Genomic DNA, 20,943 nt, shown 5'->3' with positions numbered 1-20,943 from the left:
CTAAGTAGGCAGGGGTTTAAGGGTATCCCACAGAAAGCCTGTAAAGATTTGGATAGATGCACCTCTGCTTAGATTATATAGATTAGGTGTTGTTGTACCCCAGTTGTTTGGCACACACACAAAAAGAGGTGAAAAAGGTGAATCTCCAACATGAGCAGAAGAATTTTGCAGGGATCCAATAGCACATACAGTGGTCCCTCACTGTTTCGCTGATTTTTTCTTTTTTGTTGCATTTTTTATTTATTTTTTTAAGTGCATTGTATTCTGCGTCCTGACTGGCTGTAGACAATTAGACCATTGTCAATCAATCTCGTGTTGTGTCTCCTGTACAGTACAGAATGCGTTCAGCTGGTCAAATTTACATAAAGCTTCGATCGCTAGCAGTGTGACTCTGACGTGCTGTACTGTATGTTTGTAAGTTTTCTCCCCAACAAACACAACAATGTCGACAAAACATCGTCACCGGCGGGTGCCTTTGGTTTCCTTCTATAACACTGGACTTATTTTTCTACAAGACTTTGAGAGTGTTCAAACAAGAGAGAAAAGTGTGAAAATGTTCATGCCTGCCTGGGAAAAGTGTATAAAGTGTGTAGTGAGGGGTTTTACAGCCTTAAAACATCTATAATAATTGTAAAAAATAAAGTTGGCTACTTCATGGATTTCACCTATCAGTGACTCCTGCGATAAACCAGGGACCACTGTATATGGTCATTAATCACACCAGCACTCAAACCACTTTCTGAAACAGCAAGACTCTAATAATTTTCTTATCAGAGACATTACTCACTCTTAAATAAGCAAGCCTTGATACGTGCTTCATAAAAAACGTACTGGATTTCTCCACAAATGTTCAGTATGTCCCATCATTATTTATTTTCCTGTGTGCAGATCCCGTGGAGAAAACAATGTTGTGGTGAGCTGTTCAGGATTAATTCTAAAGTGTGTGAAGTGTGAAGTGGTTTGGATCTGTCAATGCCCTGTGGAATATCGCTCGCTATCATAATGAACAATAAGCTCATTTTTAACTTTGTTTCTTGAAAGGATATATTTTGCAAACTCTTGAGTCATGAGTTCTGTAGCTGCGTCTTTGGCTCAGTGAATTTGAATATCTTACTTTCACAGCTGTCTGTTGCTTATCTCTGCTCAGATATAGCGTTCTCATTTCTGGTTTTTTAATCAGTATAAAATGGTTTGTAAGGAACTTACAAAGCAGTTTCACCACTGAGCACCATATATGGTTAGTCTTTCTTTTACAGGCATTTATCAGAAATGCATCATCACTACCAGTATGAAGACAATGACTGCAGCGCTATTTGATCAGAATATGTTGTCTTTATATTGCTTGTTTTATGCTAGCATCTTCTTGCAATTGGGGCCTTCATTTGTTTCTCTATTTGGCTCCAGGAAGGAAACTATAAAATACTACAAGGTCAAATATCAACCATGGCTTTCGCTCTAGCATCCACATCACATAGACTATCTAGTCTTTTTATGCGGTACATGATCCCAGTTGTAGCAGAGTAACAAGCACATTACACATTTTAAGATTACTTTGATGCTTTTGTAACACCTGCTTAGTATAGTAGGGTTAAACTTATAGACTAGATTCGAGAGGAGTAAAAAAAATTTGAGAGAATTGAGTGTTGAACAGCCGGCAGATTTATTACAATGTTACAGTGGTGCAATAATCCAATGTAAACAGCATAGAAAATTAACAGAAGATCAACAGAGAAGAGCGCTCTTTTGAAAATAACAACAAAATAAAATAAAATAAGTAGTCTCTTTAGACCTGACTCCTGATGAGCAGGATATTGGGAGTTCAATAGTTTCCCAGAGAAACAATCCGTATGAAGTAAGCAGTTTTTGCTCTTGCTTATCTGAAATCCTGCGATTCGAAGTAATTCAGACTGTAGCTCTACTCCTGCATCCAGAACAGCTGGCCACACAGCTTTTGGATTCGCCAAGAGTTTTCACAGGGTCTGGCTCGCCATCCATATCCAGAACCACTTCAGATCTAGGATCACAAAAAACCAGTCTGCACATACAGTACAGAGCAATAAACAGAATAGTTCTTAACAGTTTTTCTAAATAAAATGAGATCTCATAAAGTTTTCAAAATCAAGTACACTGTTGTTTTAACATTGTTCTGTCTCTATGAATTCCATTTGTATTGCTTTACAGCATTACAATCAATTGTATTTATATACCCCTTTTTAAGGCATATGTAATCACATCATGAAATGTTTGTAACGTAACTAGTTTTAAATAACTTATTTACATGTATTAACCTATAACTGAAATGACAAAGTGCAGGAAAGGCACTGGACAACATTTATGGCTAAAAGAAAAGTGCATCCTGCATTAGTTTTGCGCATTTGTGAAGATGCCCAATCAAATAGACAATAAAATAAAATACGACATTCCATTTCACACACGATTCAAGTACTCCGACTGGTTTTAGCTTTTTTTAGACAATACGGAATTCGCACTGTTGCAGTGTTTACCACATGTAAAATTAGCATAAGTTTTCCTGCTAACTTATCATCTCTAGTAACTCACCGGAATTCCCAAGAAACAAATACACGCTCTGCCTGGTTTTGGTCGAGAGTAAAACACATAAAGGCCTCTGAAAAGTACATAACTTTAAGTTAGAGACTGTTGAAAATACTTTATAACACTTATTTTATACCAAAAGACTCACTGTGTAGCTTGTTATTTGCTCTCGGTGTCTTGCTCCGTTTTGCCTAGCTTAATGCAGCAACGTGCTTTTGTTGCATTCACTGAACTACGGAAAATCAAAGTGTGTTCAAGGGGTGTCGGAAATAATAATACCAGGTAAAAACAAGAAAATACTAGTAACCATGTCTATAGGGGTTACACTTTTTTTTCTGATTTTGAAGTTTTCTCAGGTGTATGTTCAGGACAATTACTGGAAGCCACATTTCCTTACCCTTACCTCTAATGAATCTCTGTAGCCAATAAAGGCCCAAATACAGCTGCCCTCAGTTCTTATAACATACCAAAAGTTTGTCATGGCCTGAGGCATCTCATAGTAACGTGAAAGGTATCTTTCCGCATCCTTATGAGATGCTCCAGATTCCCATTTGAAAACAACCGAACGCTGCTCGCAGCAGTAACACACACTTGGAGCAGAGGCTCCTAACATTAACTCTATCCATAACTTTAACCTTAACCCTATCAGGTAGTGTTTTTCAAAGCGATTCATGATTAGAACAAAAAACACATTTACATGTATAGATTCATTCCAAACGGCTCTCATGCCTCCAAACGCATACTGATGACTTGTCACATAGCATCGTTACCTGTTGGGATGAGAACGTGTTGTTTCCAAAGCACCATAAATTGGGGTGTCTGTAGCTCAGGTAGGAAACCTACTAATCAGAAAGTTACTGGTTCAATCCCCCTCTGCTCCAGCCTGCATGCCAAATATCCTTGGGCAAGATGCAAACCCCAAGTTGCTCTCCGATGCATCCATCGGGAGGATGAATGCGTATTAATGTTAGATAGAAAGCACTTACAGAGAAAAAAAAGAAGTGATTGGGTGAATGAGGCAAGTTGTAGAGAGTAGAAAGGTTTTATATAAGAACCAGTTCATTTTTATATTTCAGATTTACTTTCAGTTTTCTACTTTTTACATGTAAGATTGATGTACATGTATCACACCTAACTCGGTGACAGCAAATTTGAACAACTGTAATCATTTTTTTCCGGCATCTGAAATATTAGTTTAGTTTGGGGTTGTTGTTTTTTTTGTTTCCTTTTGGCTCCTGATATTAGTCAACTACTATTTGTCAATGTTGAATAATGATAAATGAATTATCTACAGTTGCCTCAAAGCGGTTTATAATGCAATTTCACCAGCTGAGACCGCATCCTCTTTTTAGGTTTGATAGCATTTTTAGTAGATAATGGCAGATGGCTTGAGCATGAATTTAAGCTGCAGTTTGGGGAAGGTCACAGAGGGGACAGCCAGCGACTCCTGAGCTGTGCAGATCCCTGAGTGCTAATGAGAAGTAAACGAATTGGAAAAAGGAGGGAGTGCGGGGCTCAAAAGCAAGAACATACAGCTTGTAGTGCTGAGTGAAAACAAATATGTTCAAATTATACATTTTCACAATTTATTATCAAATGGTCAGAATTTCAAAGTAGTTTTACATGACGCCATGGACCTCCATCTCTCTGGCTCAAAGACAAAGGCCAAGAGCAAGAAAAAAACAAGAGGATGCAATGACAGAAGAAGCTGTGTCAACACACAGCTTCGATGGAAATGATGATGCAGCTTCAATAAGTGGTGCAAAAGTTAACATGAACGGTGCTCTGAGCTGAAACTGCTTTGCAGCTCCCAAAAAAGTTGATTCTGAAAACGTTACATCCAGATGAAGAGAATCAAAGTTTTCGTTACATGGATGATTGAGCAGCGTTTGATTAAATGAACAATAACTGCTCTTATTTGAATAAAGGAAAAAAATGAGTACAACATAATATCTGAACAGAGATATATCGGACCATGAAAGAACTTTCTGCAGCCATTAACAAACACCAGAATAAACACCCCGAGGCTGCTTTTATTGTTGCTGGCGACTTCAACCACACCAACTTAATCACACACGATTCAAGTACTCCGACTGGTTTTAGCTTTTTTTAGACAATACGGAATTCGCACTGTTGCAGTGTTTACCACATGTAAAATTAGCATAAGTTTTCCTGCTAACTTATCATCTCTAGTAACTCACCGGAATTCCCAAGAAACAAATACACGCTCTGCCTGGTTTTGGTCGAGAGTAAAACACATAAAGGCCTCTGAAAAGTACATAACTTTAAGTTAGAGACTGTTGAAAATACTTTATAACACTTATTTTATACCAAAAGACTCACTGTGTAGCTTGTTATTTGCTCTCGGTGTCTTGCTCCGTTTTGCCTAGCTTAATGCAGCAACGTGCTTTTGTTGCATTCACTGAACTACGGAAAATCAAAGTGTGTTCAAGGGGTGTCGGAAATAATAATACCAGGTAAAAACAAGAAAATACTAGTAACCATGTCTATAGGGGTTACACCCTCCCCCTTTGAATAAACATGAGTGCCTTCATGTACTTAAAATGTATCTAAACATCATAGATTTGAGTGTTTTCATAGCTACTAAACGACTCAAGAGCTTGGTTAAAGTTATCCAGAAATCGTTGTGCAAAGGATATAAGGGGTTGACCCAACTGGGGATAATGAAACCGTCCTGGGGGTCGCTTTAATCTCTCAGATTTTCTCACTTGAGGTGTTTCAGGAGTTATTTCAGGTGTTTGTTCAGCATGTTGGTCAGTGATATTTTCACTATGCTCTGTGTTTTCTATCTCAACATCTGGTTCTCCTGGAACTTGGACATTATGATTCTCTCCCATGATGTTAGAGTGAGATTCCTCATTCAGCAGTTCAGGTTCAGTTTGATTTCCCTGTCCATGGTCATTCTTGTCCGAGATTGTCTCTATTGGTTGAAGCAAAGAGTTGTCACTTTCGAGCGTACATGGATCATTTTGAATTTCGGAGCTTGTTGTCTCATTTTGCACATTGGAATGGTTTTGAGTTTGGTCACAAATCCTGATAAACGTCTCGGTTTGGATTGAGGGATGACCTGAAATGCATTCATACTCCTCCTCAGACTCTGACATTTCTGTATCTTTAGGTTCAGAAGGGCTCTGCCGAGTCTTAGGTCGACGTGGAGGTTTGGGCTTTGTCTCAACCTCATCCTCAATGTCTGAGAGATCACCACATGCAAGTAAAAGGTCTCGATGAAGAGTCCTGCTCGGACCACCACCCTTCTCCGGTTGGACCACATACACAGGAACATTTTCCAGTTTCTTAACAACACGGTACACCATGTGTTCCCATTTATCGCCAAGTTTGTGTTTACTGCGCAAACGAACGTTCTTGACTAAGACTCTGTCCCCAGCTTGAAGTGTGGACTCTCTGACTTTTTTATCAAACCTGTTCTTGTTTCGCTCAGCAACTCTCTTGGAGTTTTCGAGTGCAATCTGGTAACTTTCCTCAAGCCTAGCTTTCAGATTGCGCACATACTGGGAATGGGATGTTGGTGAGTCCCCTGTAACTGGCAACCCAAAGGCAAGGTCGACTGGTAGCTTGGGTTTTCGACCAAACATTAGCTCGTAAGGGCTAAACCCGGTAACCTCACTCTTTGAACAGTTGTAGGCGTGGGTAAGAGGCTTGACAAAATCACGCCAATGAATCTTTTGCTCATCCTTCAGAGTGCCCAGCATACCAAGCAGGGTGCGATTGAATCGCTCAACGGGGTTACCTCTCGGGTGATAAGGACTGGTCCTTACTTTTTTAATGCCTGTGGTTGAGCACAATTCCCTAATCACATGTGACTCAAAATCCCTCCCCTGGTCACTATGGAGGCGTTCGGGGAACCCATAGTGAACTAAAAAGTTTTCCCAAAGGTTTTTGGCCACAGTGGTTGCCTTTTGGTCTCGGGTGGGCAAGGCCACTGCATATTTCGTGAAATGATCTGTGATGACCAACACATCTTTGGTACTCTTACTGTCGGGTTCAATAGAAAGAAAGTCCATACACACCAATTCCATTGGGCGTGTGGTTTTGATGTTAACCAGTGGTGCTGCTTTTTCAGGCAAGGACTTCCTTCTAACACAACGACCACAGTTCTTTATTTTAGTCTCAATATCAGCACCCATCTTAGGCCAATAAAATCTTGCCCTCACTAGATCATGAGTCCTCTCCCACCCCATATGACCCATATCATCATGGAGCAGCTTGAGAACAGTAGACCTAAGAGAGACAGGGAGTACAAGCTGGTAAGTTGTAACTGAGTCACACTGTCGTTTCCTATACAGAAGGCCATTTCTCATTTCAAAACGTTTCCATTCTCTGAGCATCAGTTTTATGTCAAATGTTTCAGACCTGTTTTCGCATGGAACATCAGCACCAGATTCTAGTAACTGAATGACGTGGTTTATGCTTGGGTCAGATCTTTGGTGTTCTTTAAGCTCATGCTCAGAAAACAAGGGAGCAGCTACTTGACCAGATGTTTCAGCATCACTGTATGCATCAGGAATGGCATCAGCACTCATAGCCAAGGACTCAACCAGAATGACACAAGGTGAGTTCTCACTGTTCTCATTGAGAAGATGCTTATTACATATAGCTGCTACAGTGTCAGGGCATACACTGTTAGAGCTTGGAAGGGATCCGAGAAGGCGTGAGGTGAGTTGTTGAATCCTGTTTTCCTCTTCCAATGTCACACTATCTGCAGCCAGAGTTTGATGAGGCCTCCGTGATAGGCCGTCGGCATCCTGGTTAGCCTTCCCAGCTCTGTATTTGATTTGGAAGTTGAAGGTAGACAACGCTGCTAACCAGCGATAACTCGCTGCGTCAAGTTTTGCCGTGGTCAGAATATATGTAAGCGGGTTGTTATCCGTTACAACGATGAACTCGTTACCGTAAAGGTAATCATGGAATTTTTCGACAATGGACCATTTCAGAGCTAGAAATTCTAGCTTATGAGCTGGATATCTGGTCTCGCTTGGTGTCAATCCCCTACTAGCATAGGCAATGACGCGCATTTTACCATCCTGCTCCTGATAAAGAGCGGCACCCAGGCCCGTGGTACTAGCGTCAGTGTGCAGAGCATATTGGAGCTTTGGATCTGCAAACCCCAATACAGGGGATGATGTTAACTTCTCCTTAATGCATTCAAAGGCTGACTGACAAACAGGTGTCCATCTGTCTGCAAAGGGTTCTCGAGGATTGAGATATTTAGAAGTGCCTGTTTGTTTCTGGCCTTTTCTGAGAGGTGGATAGCCACATGTGAGATCGTTTAAGGGCCGGACTATCTTTGAATAGTCCTTAACAAATCGACGATAATAGCCTGTGAACCCTAAAAATGACTTCAGCTGTTTCAAGTTTTGTGGCACTGGCCAGGTCTTGATAGCAGCAACCTTTTCAGGATCAGTCTGCACACCATTTTTGGAGACAATATGGCCCAAATATTTAACTGATGTCTGGAAAAAGCGACATGTTTTCGGGGACAACTTTAAGCCATATTCACGAAGACGGTCCAAAACATGCTTTAGCCTCTGTTCATGTTGCTCGAGGGAGTCTGAGAAAACAATCAAATCGTCTAGGAAGACGAGTACCTCCTTGAGATTAATGTCTCCCATACACCTCTCCATTAACCTCTGAAAGGTGCTGGGAGCATTTGTGATGCCTTGGGGCATTCGATTGAACTCATAAAACCCCAGTGGGCATACGAAGGCTGTTTTGGCTTTATCCTCCTCCTCCATCTCTATCTGGTAATAGCCTGACTTCAAGTCCATGACAGAAAACCAGTTTGAACCAGATAGGGCGGAGAAGGTCTCTTCGAGGTTTGGCAACGCGTAAGCATCTTTTACCGTTTGCACATTAAGCTTGCGGTAATCCACACAGAGGCGTACCTCACCATTCTTTTTCTTGACTACAACGATGGGGAATGAGAAGGGAGATTCTGACTGTCTTATTACCCCAGCATCGAGAAGCATTTTAAGGTGTTTCCTGACTGCTTCGTAGTCATTTGGATGAATGGGCCGCGATCTCTGTTTTATAGGCGTTTCGTCTTTAAGCTTGATCTTATGCTTAACTTTAGTGGCATGGCCAAAGTCGAGATCGTGGCATGCAAAAACGTCACGGTAGGCACTAAGACTCTGCGTGACCCGACTTTCCCATTCCTTGGGCAGAGGTGAATCGCCAAAATCAAAGGTCAACTGGTCACTGGGTAATGAACATGAGTCTGCAGACAGGCTGCAACAGCCTGCAGAGTTTGCACTCGACGTGGTTTGAGTTTCAAGGACTTGGTCTGCAATGTGTAGTTCAGCAAGAACGCAGTTGCCAGGAAGGATGATGTCATGATCGGTTTCGTTTCTGATCCAAATAGGATGCTTGTAAGGACTTTGACGTGGCACTGTGATAAGGCAGCAATCGACAAAGATTCCTCCCGGAAGGGCTGAGGAAGTTGGCTGCTCTACAACTGCCCATCTGTCAGTGGTTGGTGAATTTAGGTGGGCGTAACTCTCTAGGCAAACCCTTTCATGAGCTGGTATTACGTAAGGTGTGTTGCCCCTCAGTGTCATTAGTCCAAGCTTTCCTGTGCTTTTTGTTTCATGTCTATGTTCAAGGATTTTTAAAATCTGACTATAGCCATAGACAGCTGATGAAATAGGAGTATCCCTACAGTGTTCCTCATATAAAACATCAAGGGCATTTGTACCAATTAAAACTGGTAAGTCTGTGCTGGAACGTAAATCAGGGACAATGAGAGCTAATGTAGAAATTTGGGGCTCAGACTCAACAAACTCCTTTGGAAAGCCAATTGGAACTTCTACATACCCTAGATAAGGTACAACTTGTCCATTTGCACCCTCAACATCTAAGTCACTGATTGGCTGGATGGGAAGATCAGACAAATGTCTCTGGTAAAATGAGTGTGAAATAGTCGTTACTTGCGACCCAGAGTCTAACAAAGAATTGCAACTCACTCCAGCTATGTTGACATTAGCTGTGCACTTCTTGCCAATTAAGCCCTTTGGAAAGCTGGAATGACGCATACTTGTTCGTACACAACACTTTTTTGTTGGGCGGTTTTGAGTGGGACTTTTGTTGCTTCTAGTTCCAGTTTGTCCCTCAACTGAAACAGGAACTAGTTTAAATCAGAGTCACATTGGTCTTCCCAAGCTTTTTGTTTTACCCTTAGCTCTTTCCGCTTGGCTTCAACAGTACTGGGATTCGGCTCATTGTCACAAGAGGGAGCTATATGGCCATCCTCGCCACAGTTAAAGCAGAACCATGGGCGAGGCTTTTTGTTTTTGCCAAAGCCTTCATTTTTCAACGGAGAGTTCTGTGTTTGTGCCTCCTTTAGCTGCTGTTTCTTTACAGCTTTTGGGAAATTTGCCTGAGGTTTCTTTGCAACCATGGTGTCCATTGAAGCTTTTAAGGAACTTAACTGTTCTTGCAGTTGAGCAATTTGTTTTTGCAGTTTCTTGGCAGATGCTTGAGCGGAGCTGTCAGTAGCAGCAGCAGCTTGAAACTCAGTGGTTGGGTAAACATTTAAAGGATTGGACTGCACCTTTACTTTTGAAATTCCCAAGTGCTGCTTCATGCGAGTTGACTTGGCTGCCTGCTTATCTTCCTCTGTTCGCAAGAGTAAAAGCAGCTCAGAAAAGGAGGGTGGACTGGATTTCTTTTGCTCTAGATGGAGGCTAGCGATTAGGTTATCATCCCAGCATCCCCTACAGAACTGCTTCAAAAGCTGCTGATCGAAATCACTAACTGGGACTCCTCCCCCTTTTACAACTTTGTCAAGGGTAGTCTGCAGCCTGTGCACATAGGCTGAAGGTTTTTCGCCAGCATTTTGGTTTGTACTCAAGAATTTTGCGAACAGCTCATCAACGTCATCTACAGTTCCATATGCAGAATCAAGCAAGCTCAAAAAGTCTTTGAGGCTGGACAAGGGACCCAATTGTTTAACAATGTTTGCAGCTGGCGGTAAGAGGCTGTCAATGATCTTCCGTACTACTTGTCTTTCAGGAACAGAAGAATCTGCAAGATAAAACTCAACATGACTTCGCCAAGTGTCATAGTCAACCTCCGTATTAGGGCATGGAGTTTTTCCAGAAAAGGACCTGAATTTTACAGAGCTTGGATAGGATTGGGACATATCAGTACTTTTGACAATGTGCTCCACAATGACCCTCTGGACTTCAGGTGTGGTCAAGTGTTCAGGGTTCAAAATAGGAGCTGGTCTGTCAGTAAGGGAAGGATTGATGGTGTCAGTGGTCAGAGTGGGTGGGATAGTTTCACTGCTTGGTCGTCTCAAAACAGAACCAGGTATTAAAGGGACTGGGTCATCTACTGAAATGACCTTAGAGGGGGCTGTACTCTCCCTTTCTCCAGCAGAGGCCTGAAGTTTGTTAAGTTCACTAAGTAGCATTTTCTCATAATCTACCCCACTCACCTTAGCAATACCCTTTAAATTAGAAAGGTAAGACTCTGTAGTACTAGCCGTTAGCTTAGCACTGTAAATTGGGGATAAGAGTTGGATGCTGTGAACTACATTTGGGTCAGATGTTGTTCTGTGACAGGGTAGTTCACCCTGAATCGACTCAATGGCTGTGCCATACTCAAACTCAACTATAACTGTATCTTTAAAGTCAGGGTCAGAACTAGCAATTTTCACTGTTCGTGCAATAGAACCATAGTGTTGCAAAAACTTAACAACTTCTTCATCAGTCTCTGTACCAGAAAACCCACTGATTAGTACAGCATTTGGTACCTTGATACGTTCACGTTCAATGACATCCATGTTACTTCAGTGGAAAAATGTGCAAAAATTGTCATAAAACTGCCAACTGTGTGCCAATGATTGGATTAAAGGCATTAAATAGCCAAACTCCTCCTGGCTGGCTCGCCACTTTTATGTAACACCTGCTTAGTATAGTAGGGTTAAACTTATAGACTAGATTCGAGAGGAGTAAAATAAATTTGAGAGAATTGAGTGTTGAACAGCCGGCAGATTTATTACAATGTTACAGTGGTGCAATAATCCAATGTAAACAGCATAGAAAATTAACAGAAGATCAACAGAGAAGAGCGCTCTTTTGAAAATAACAACAAAATAAAATAAAATAAGTAGTCTCTTTAGACCTGACTCCTGATGAGCAGGATATTGGGAGTTCAATAGTTTCCCAGAGAAACAATCCGTATGAAGTAAGCAGTTTTTGCTCTTGCTTATCTGAAATCCTGCGATTCGAAGTAATTCAGACTGTAGCTCTACTCCTGCATCCAGAACAGCTGGCCACACTGCTTTTGGATTCGCCAAGAGTTTTCACAGGGTCTGGCTCGCCATCCATATCCAGAACCACTTCAGATCCAGGATCACAAAAAACCAGTCTGCACATACAGTACAGAGCAATAAACAGAATAGTTCTTAACAGTTTTTCTAAATAAAATGAGATCTCATAAAGTTTTCAAAATCAAGTACACTGTTGTTTTAACATTGTTCTGTCTCTATGAATTCCATTTGTATTGCTTTACAGCATTACAATCAATTGTATTTATATACCCCTTTTTAAGGCATATGTAATCACATCATGAAATGTTTGTAACGTAACTAGTTTTAAATAACTTATTTACATGTATTAACCTATAACTGAAATGACAAAGTGCAGGAAAGGCACTGGACAACATTTATGGCTAAAAGAAAAGTGCATCCTGCATTAGTTTTGCGCATTTGTGAAGATGCCCAATCAAATAGACAATAAAATAAAATACGACATTCCATTTCACACACGATTCAAGTACTCCGACTGGTTTTAGCTTTTTTTAGACAATACGGAATTCGCACTGTTGCAGTGTTTACCACATGTAAAATTAGCATAAGTTTTCCTGCTAACTTATCATCTCTAGTAACTCACCGGAATTCCCAAGAAACAAATACACGCTCTGCCTGGTTTTGGTCGAGAGTAAAACACATAAAGGCCTCTGAAAAGTACATAACTTTAAGTTAGAGACTGTTGAAAATACTTTATAACACTTATTTTATACCAAAAGACTCACTGTGTAGCTTGTTATTTGCTCTCGGTGTCTTGCTCCGTTTTGCCTAGCTTAATGCAGCAACGTGCTTTTGTTGCATTCACTGAACTACGGAAAATCAAAGTGTGTTCAAGGGGTGTCGGAAATAATAATACCAGGTAAAAACAAGAAAATACTAGTAACCATGTCTATAGGGGTTACACTTTTTTTTCTGATTTTGAAGTTTTCTCAGGTGTATGTTCAGGACAATTACTGGAAGCCACATTTCCTTACCCTTACCTCTAATGAATCTCTGTAGCCAATAAAGGCCCAAATACAGCTGCCCTCAGTTCTTATAACATACCAAAAGTTTGTCATGGCCTGAGGCATCTCATAGTAACGTGAAAGGTATCTTTCCGCATCCTTATGAGATGCTCCAGATTCCCATTTGAAAACAACCGAACGCTGCTCGCAGCAGTAACACACACTTGGAGCAGAGGCTCCTAACATTAACTCTATCCATAACTTTAACCTTAACCCTATCAGGTAGTGTTTTTCAAAGCGATTCATGATTAGAACAAAAAACACATTTACATGTATAGATTCATTCCAAACGGCTCTCATGCCTCCAAACGCATACTGATGACTTGTCACATAGCATCGTTACCTGTTGGGATGAGAACGTGTTGTTTCCAAAGCACCATAAATTGGGGTGTCTGTAGCTCAGGTAGGAAACCTACTAATCAGAAAGTTACTGGTTCAATCCCCCTCTGCTCCAGCCTGCATGCCAAATATCCTTGGGCAAGATGCAAACCCCAAGTTGCTCTCCGATGCATCCATCGGGAGGATGAATGCGTATTAATGTTAGATAGAAAGCACTTACAGAGAAAAAAAAGAAGTGATTGGGTGAATGAGGCAAGTTGTAGAGAGTAGAAAGGTTTTATATAAGAACCAGTTCATTTTTATATTTCAGATTTACTTTCAGTTTTCTACTTTTTACATGTAAGATTGATGTACATGTATCACACCTAACTCGGTGACAGCAAATTTGAACAACTGTAATCATTTTTTTCCGGCATCTGAAATATTAGTTTAGTTTGGGGTTGTTGTTTTTTTTGTTTCCTTTTGGCTCCTGATATTAGTCAACTACTATTTGTCAATGTTGAATAATGATAAATGAATTATCTACAGTTGCCTCAAAGCGGTTTATAATGCAATTTCACCAGCTGAGACCGCATCCTCTTTTTAGGTTTGATAGCATTTTTAGTAGATAATGGCAGATGGCTTGAGCATGAATTTAAGCTGCAGTTTGGGGAAGGTCACAGAGGGGACAGCCAGCGACTCCTGAGCTGTGCAGATCCCTGAGTGCTAATGAGAAGTAAACGAATTGGAAAAAGGAGGGAGTGCGGGGCTCAAAAGCAAGAACATACAGCTTGTAGTGCTGAGTGAAAACAAATATGTTCAAATTATACATTTTCACAATTTATTATCAAATGGTCAGAATTTCAAAGTAGTTTTACATGACGCCATGGACCTCCATCTCTCTGGCTCAAAGACAAAGGCCAAGAGCAAGAAAAAAACAAGAGGATGCAATGACAGAAGAAGCTGTGTCAACACACAGCTTCGATGGAAATGATGATGCAGCTTCAATAAGTGGTGCAAAAGTTAACATGAACGGTGCTCTGAGCTGAAACTGCTTTGCAGCTCCCAAAAAAGTTGATTCTGAAAACGTTACATCCAGATGAAGAGAATCAAAGTTTTCGTTACATGGATGATTGAGCAGCGTTTGATTAAATGAACAATAACTGCTCTTATTTGAATAAAGGAAAAAAATGAGTACAACATAATATCTGAACAGAGATATATCGGACCATGAAAGAACTTTCTGCAGCCATTAACAAACACCAGAATAAACACCCCGAGGCTGCTTTTATTGTTGCTGGCGACTTCAACCACACCAACTTAAAGACAGTCCTCCCCAGATTCCACCAACATGTCTCCTGCCACACCAGAGGAGACAAGACTTTAGACCATGTGTATTCCAACCTGGCTGGAGCCGTTTCTGGTCACCACCCAGAAACGGATCACCATGTACCCCAACCAGAAGCCTTGGATGAACCGGGATGTTCGTCTCCTCCTGAAGGCCCGCAACACCGCCTTTAGGTCAGGAGATGCACACGCCTACAGCACAGCCAGGGCTAATCTAAAGAAGGGCATCAAAAAAGCCAAACACCATTATAAAAAGAAGGTAGAAGAACACTTCTCCAACTCCAACCCCCGACGCATGTGGCAAGGACTCCAGACCATTACAGACTACAGGACCACCAAACCCTCCCCCGCATCCTCTGATGTCTCCTTCCTCAACGAGCTCAACAACTTTTATGCTCGTTTTGAGCGAGGGAACCCCACAACCACAACCAAAGCAGACATGACGCCAGACCACCAACCTCTGACTCTCTCCCCCACCGATGTAGGAGCGGTGCTGAGCAGGATCAATGTCCACAAGGCTGCAGGTCCCGATGGCATCCCCGGGCGTGTTCTCAGAGCGTGTTCTGGGGAGCTTGCAGGAGTGCTCACAGACATATTCAATCTGTCCTTGGCCCACGCTGTGGTACCGGCCTGCTTCAAATCCACCTCCATCGTCCCGATACCCAAAAACTCCAACCCATCTTGCCTCAATGACTACCGCCCAGTAGCACTCACCCCCATCATCACTAAGTGCTTAGAGCAGCTGGTCCTAGCACACTTCAAATCCTGTCTCCCCCCCACCCTGGACCCCCACCAATTCGCATACCGCCAGAACAGGAGCACAGAGGATGCAGTCTCCATCGCACTGCACTCTGTCCTCTCACACCTGGACAACAACAACACCTACGCCAGAATGCTGTTTATAGACTTCAGTTCAGCATTCAATACAATCCACCCCTCACAACTCATCAAGAAACTGACAGACCTGGGCATCAGTTCCCTCATCTGCAAATGGTTACTGGACTTCCTGACCAACCGCCCCCAACATGTCCGGCTGGATAACCACTGCTCATCTACCATCACAATGAACACCGGTGTACCACAAGGCTGTGTGATGAGCCCTTTCCTCTACTCCCTCTTCACCCACGACTGCAGACCTGCTGATGGTTCCAACACCATCATTAAGTTTGCAGATGACACCACGGTGATTGGCCTCATCAGTGACAACGATGAGGCCGCCTACAGGGAGGAAGTGGATCGTCTGGCTGAGTGGTGCGACACAAACAACCTGCTGCTTAACACCGAGAAGACCAAGGAGCTCATCGTGGACTACAGGAGGAATGCTGACCCACATCCACCCATCCACATTAAGGGGACGGCTGTGGAGCGTGTGAGCAGCTTCAAGTTCCTGGGAGTCCACATCTCCGAGGATCTCACCTGGACGACCAACTGCTCCAAGCTGGTCAAGAAGGCTCATCAGCGCCTCTTCTTCTTGAGGACTCTGAGGAAGAACCACCTGTCCTCAGACATCCTGGTGAACTTCTATCGCTGCACCATCGAGAGCATCCTGACCAACTGTATAACAGTCTGGTACGGGAACTGCTCTGCCTCGGACCGGAAGGCGTTGCAGAGGGTCGTGAAAACTGCCCAGTGCATCGCCGGAGCACCACTTCCTGCCATAAAAGACATCTACAGGAAGCGGTGTCTGAAAAGGGCTGGGAAAATCATCAAAGACCCCAGTCACCCATCACATGGACTCTTCACCCTCCTGCCCTCTGGGAGGCGCTACAGGAGCCTCCGGACTAAGACCACCAGGTACCGGAACAGCTTCTTCCCCACAGCTGTCAGACTCCTGAACTCTGCCTCATGACCATTGATCAACAACCACTGATCAATGGTCTTGAGTACCATTCACAGAGAGTTGGAGAACGGCTGCAATCACAGCATTGTAAGATGGTGACAGATGTACCCTTAGGCCCCCTCCTTGATTCAGAGAGGGTCTTTCCCTTTTCACGTAAATGGCCTCCTTGACTCCGCCCTCAAACCAGCGTTCATTGCAGTTATTGTTGACAATCACATTGTATCGTGTAACCATCCAGCTCACATATTCAATGTAAATGATTTGTTGAACTCAAGACATGATGAATGTTCCTGCATTAAAACACATCCAGCCTAGTGTTCTCACTCTCCCTAAATGGATCTGTTACATTAGTGATATATGGGAGTTGTGTTTCAGTCTTTTCCACATGAGGACATTTACATTTAGTTTTTGCTTTACTGATGAGTGGCTGGTTAACCTGCAGTGGTTGAAGTATGTGTCGGTCGTCTGGAAGAGTAGGTGTAGAAGACGTCTTTAATGAATGTAATGCTCTGAAGGTGTCAGTGATTACTGTGAATTCATTATAAAAGTGGATTTCAGTGAATAAAGACAGGCCCTCATGGTGAAGCTCAGGAGTCCATAAAGTGTAACAGGTAAAAGTAATTCCATCTTTGTGTCTCCTCCCATTGTTTCCCCAGTCTGTCTAGTTCCCATATTCCCAGGACACCGCTGGACAACAAGTGGGTATTCCAAGACTGAGAGACAGCCAGAGTTGGCAAAAGATCAGACATTCTCCACTTAAGTAGAAGTAAAAATACTATTGTTCCAGTGAAAGTTAAAGTACTGATTCAACTTCATTACTCAGCTAAAGCAAAAAAGTACAGGCTCGAAGCGCTTACAGAGAAAAGCATACAACAGAATGCTGATCGCGGCAGTAACACACACTTGGAGGAGAGGCTCCAGCCGTCCATTCCAGCCCTATCCCTAACATTAACTCTAACCATAACTTTAACCTTGACCCTATCAGGTCTTGTTTTACAAAGCGATTCATGATCAGAATAAAAAACACATTTACACATACCGATGATTTGTCACATAGCATCGTTACCTGTTGGGATGAGAACGTGTTGTTTCCAGAACACCACAAATTGGGGTGTCTGTAGCTCAGGTAGAGCAGGAAACCTACTAATCAGAAAGTTGCTGGTTCAATGCCCCTCTGCTCCAGCCTGCATGCCAAATATCCTTGGGCAAGATGCTAACCCCAAGTTGCTCTCCGATGCATCCATCGGGAGGATGAATGCGTATTAATGTTAGATAGAAAGCACTTACAGAGAAAAAGCATAGAAAAAAGTGAGTGCATGAATGAGGCAAGTTGTAGAGAGTAGAAAGGTTTTATACAAGAACCAGTTCATTTACCGTTATATTTTAGTTTCATTTTCAGTTCTGTACTTTTTACATGTAATATTGATTCATTAGATTGACTACATGTATTAGACCTAACTTGCTGACAGCAAATTTAAACAACCGTAATAATTTATTTTCAGCGTCTGAAATATTTATTTAGTTTGTTTTTTGTTTTCTTTTTGGCTCCTGATATTAGTCAACTACTATTTGTCAATGTTGAACTAATAATGAATCTAAGAACAGCTATTTGTCACGGTTGTCCAGCGTCAACCGTGGGGATGTGAGGAAGGAGGAGCCAGGCATGGAGCTCTGAATGCAAGCAGTGCGTTTATTTACAGTGAATGGAAAATAACAATAAATCCGCAGTGCGTTCCCGACTCCCGTGAAATGTCCTCTTCCCACTGCTAGTGTTCCTTGTCTCCGCTCCTCAGTGTCTGAGCACCCCGTGCTCGCTGCCCTCTCGTCTCCACGCTTCTCCTGGGGAGATAACAAACAGGCAGCCGTAAGACACATACAATGCGGCAGACTATCCGTACTGACTGGCCGAGAGACTAACGTGAAGTCACGCAATGATCCAGCGTCAGAGAGAGCGCCACCGCATTCTTAAGTAGCTCCTCCAACAAGGCTTGATCAGCTGTGTGATGGTCTTCAGGTGTGGCCAACCACCTGGCAGGGCCACACCCACCAGGCCTGAAGGTGCCTGTAAACAGGTGCTCTCAGAAACTCCGGCATCCACACACACACACACACACACACACACACACACACCTGCAAGCAGGGAGAAGGAGGGACAGCACACCAAAAACACACATGTCCATAACTGCTGGGTCGTTTAGACTCCTGAGCTGTGCACGAGGGGTCGAACACCCACTGGAAGGCCGGGCACTTGTTTTCAACCGTAATATACCTGATGTGCTCAGGTAACCTGTAGCGCCATGAAACCTCTGTCACACCAGGGCGCATAAAAAATGATGCTTTAAGAGACTGATGGGATCGGGCAGCAGGGAAAACATCCACAAAATGCTACTTTCAGTTTTTAAGTAGAGTCATTACATGCTTGTTAAAAGCAAACTCATATAGTTTTTAATGTGCTTCTTTCATTACAATGACTAGATAAAGAATGTGGCACTGTCTCTATTTAACACTGGCTACCCCAAAATGTTTCCAAACCTTCAACCGTAACTTTCACTGAGAGATTTTTAGATACGGTTATTGAAGCTGTGGGGTTAATTTTTTAAGTAACACGAGACGAGAGGCAGCAGCATACACACAGAGCATCAGTGATAGAAAGCTAGGCTAACATAGGGTAGCTACCTGTTCAAGGAGAAACATGTATAGGCCCATCTCAAGTGCCAGTGAACATCTAAATGATTCAGGGAAGACTTTGGAGAAAGTGCTGTGGGGAGATGAAACTAAATTATGTGGCTTTAACTGACCTTTTGAAATAGGAGTGTGATGCAAAAAATAGCATCCCCGCAGTCAAGCAGAGAGATGGAAACATTATGATGTGGGCTACAGGACGACTTAGTCGGGGTTCCAAACAGTCAGGAAATGTGACATCGTCAAACTGCAGGCCACGGATTGGCTTTTGTCTTTCACTAAAATCAAAACTGCAGTTTTTTTAAAACCCTGCAACAAGGCAAATAGCTGCACAACACCGTGGTTTCCAAGTGTGACAAAAAGCCACAGATACATCATCGCTGCGACGTCTTCCTTTGTTGTGGCATTCGTGTTGCTCATAAATGACAACATGGACATCGGGCCGCACTCAGACGAGGACCCGGTGCATCGTCTGTCTCATCTCAGCCAGTTTACTTACAAACTCTTTAAGTTTGAATTTTAAAGCCGACAATGTGCACAGGGCAGTGATATTTAAAATGAAGGTAAACTATTCCAATCTCTGCAGCCCCAATTGTGTATCACACACACACTAAGTTCTCCTCCTGCCTTCAGCCCAACCGTTGAGCGCGATGACAAATAGAGCCGCAGAATTTTGCTGCTGTGTAATTAAATTGAGACGTGGGGTCAAAATTCCCACCTAGATTGAGTGAGATGAAATAGAAATCGGCTCTCCTCTAACTGACTTTATAGAAATAATTACATCAGCTGCATTTATAACTGTTATTAAATAACAGCAGCACACGAGAACTAAAGTGTAATCCCAGCACATTTCGCTTCGCTTGCACTGATTCTTTAGAGATGACGACCGTGGTGGGTAATTAAGGGCAAACAATATACAAGTGGCGTGAAAAATGGAGGCTGCATTACCTTTCCAAAGCTTCCTTTCCCGATGGCCCGCAGTATCTGGAAGTGGTCAAAGTTTACTGTGGAGAAAATGAGAAGCAGTTAGTGAGAACGTGTCAGTTTGAGCTGAGCTATAAAACAGGGAACATGACATGTACAGCACTGTGCAAAAGTCTTGAGCCATCCCTCATTTGCTTCCAGGGATCCGGACTTCCCTGTAATCTTTAAAGTGGTATTAAGGAATAGCTCTCCAGGCTTTTTAAAGTGTTTCTGATTTTTAATCCAGGGCTTGTATTTGACCACTTTTTGTCTGTTAAGACCCTTCACACTAATCTCTGAAACATTCAAACATAAACAGACACCTAAGTCACGGAAAGGACCAGAAAACTTAACAAAGAACCAATTTTAAATTGTATCTGTACACATTTACTTGCAGCCTATTGCAAAAAAACAAAAGCCCACATCATTTGTTCTCACTTCTTTAGTTGAAGAATGCAGTTAATAACACCGTTAACACAGACTGACCTGGCAAAACACGAAAAAATAAGGGGGTGGTTCAAGACTTTTGCTCGGTACTGTATGACAAATGCAAATGTGCACTTCACAATGTATCGCTGCACTTCGGCAGTACTGTGCAGATTAAATGTTTTTTCCTTCCCGATGCATGTGAAAGGTTAAGACTTACATCTCCAAATGTACTGGAACTGATTTGAACCAGAGGACTCAGCCACACTGTTACTATGTACTGCATAAACACGTTTACCGATGAAGGTAAAGCAGACGCTGTCCTGACTGTGTGGCTAAATTTTGTGCTGAAAGCATCAAATCAATTGAATATGATTAACTTGCTATGAGAGGTTTTTACTCCAAGTGTGACTTTTTCTGGCTTCATACACCTTTCAGGGTCAAATTCAAGCACTTTG

The 20,943-nt window shown here is 42.4% G+C and overlaps 1 long non-coding RNA gene across 1 annotated transcript; it reads right to left on the bottom strand.

The window, feature by feature from the left end:
• Nucleotides 1-11,565: 11,565 nt before the first annotated feature.
• LOC145424303 (uncharacterized) lies at nucleotides 11,566-12,800 on the bottom strand. The gene is made up of 3 exons (XR_013905332.1): nucleotides 12,631-12,800; nucleotides 12,489-12,555; nucleotides 11,566-11,964 (listed from the first exon to the last, which is right to left on the bottom strand). It is a non-coding gene; the product is annotated as an uncharacterized LOC145424303 (long non-coding RNA).
• Nucleotides 12,801-20,943: the final 8,143 nt, after the last annotated feature.

Source organism: Astatotilapia calliptera, chromosome 23, assembly GCF_964374335.1.
Source record: "Astatotilapia calliptera chromosome 23, fAstCal68.1, whole genome shotgun sequence".
Classification (NCBI taxonomy): domain Eukaryota; kingdom Metazoa; phylum Chordata; class Actinopteri; order Cichliformes; family Cichlidae; genus Astatotilapia; species Astatotilapia calliptera.
Note: the sequence above shows the minus strand (reverse complement) of the source record. Positions and strands in the feature narration are given on the sequence as shown.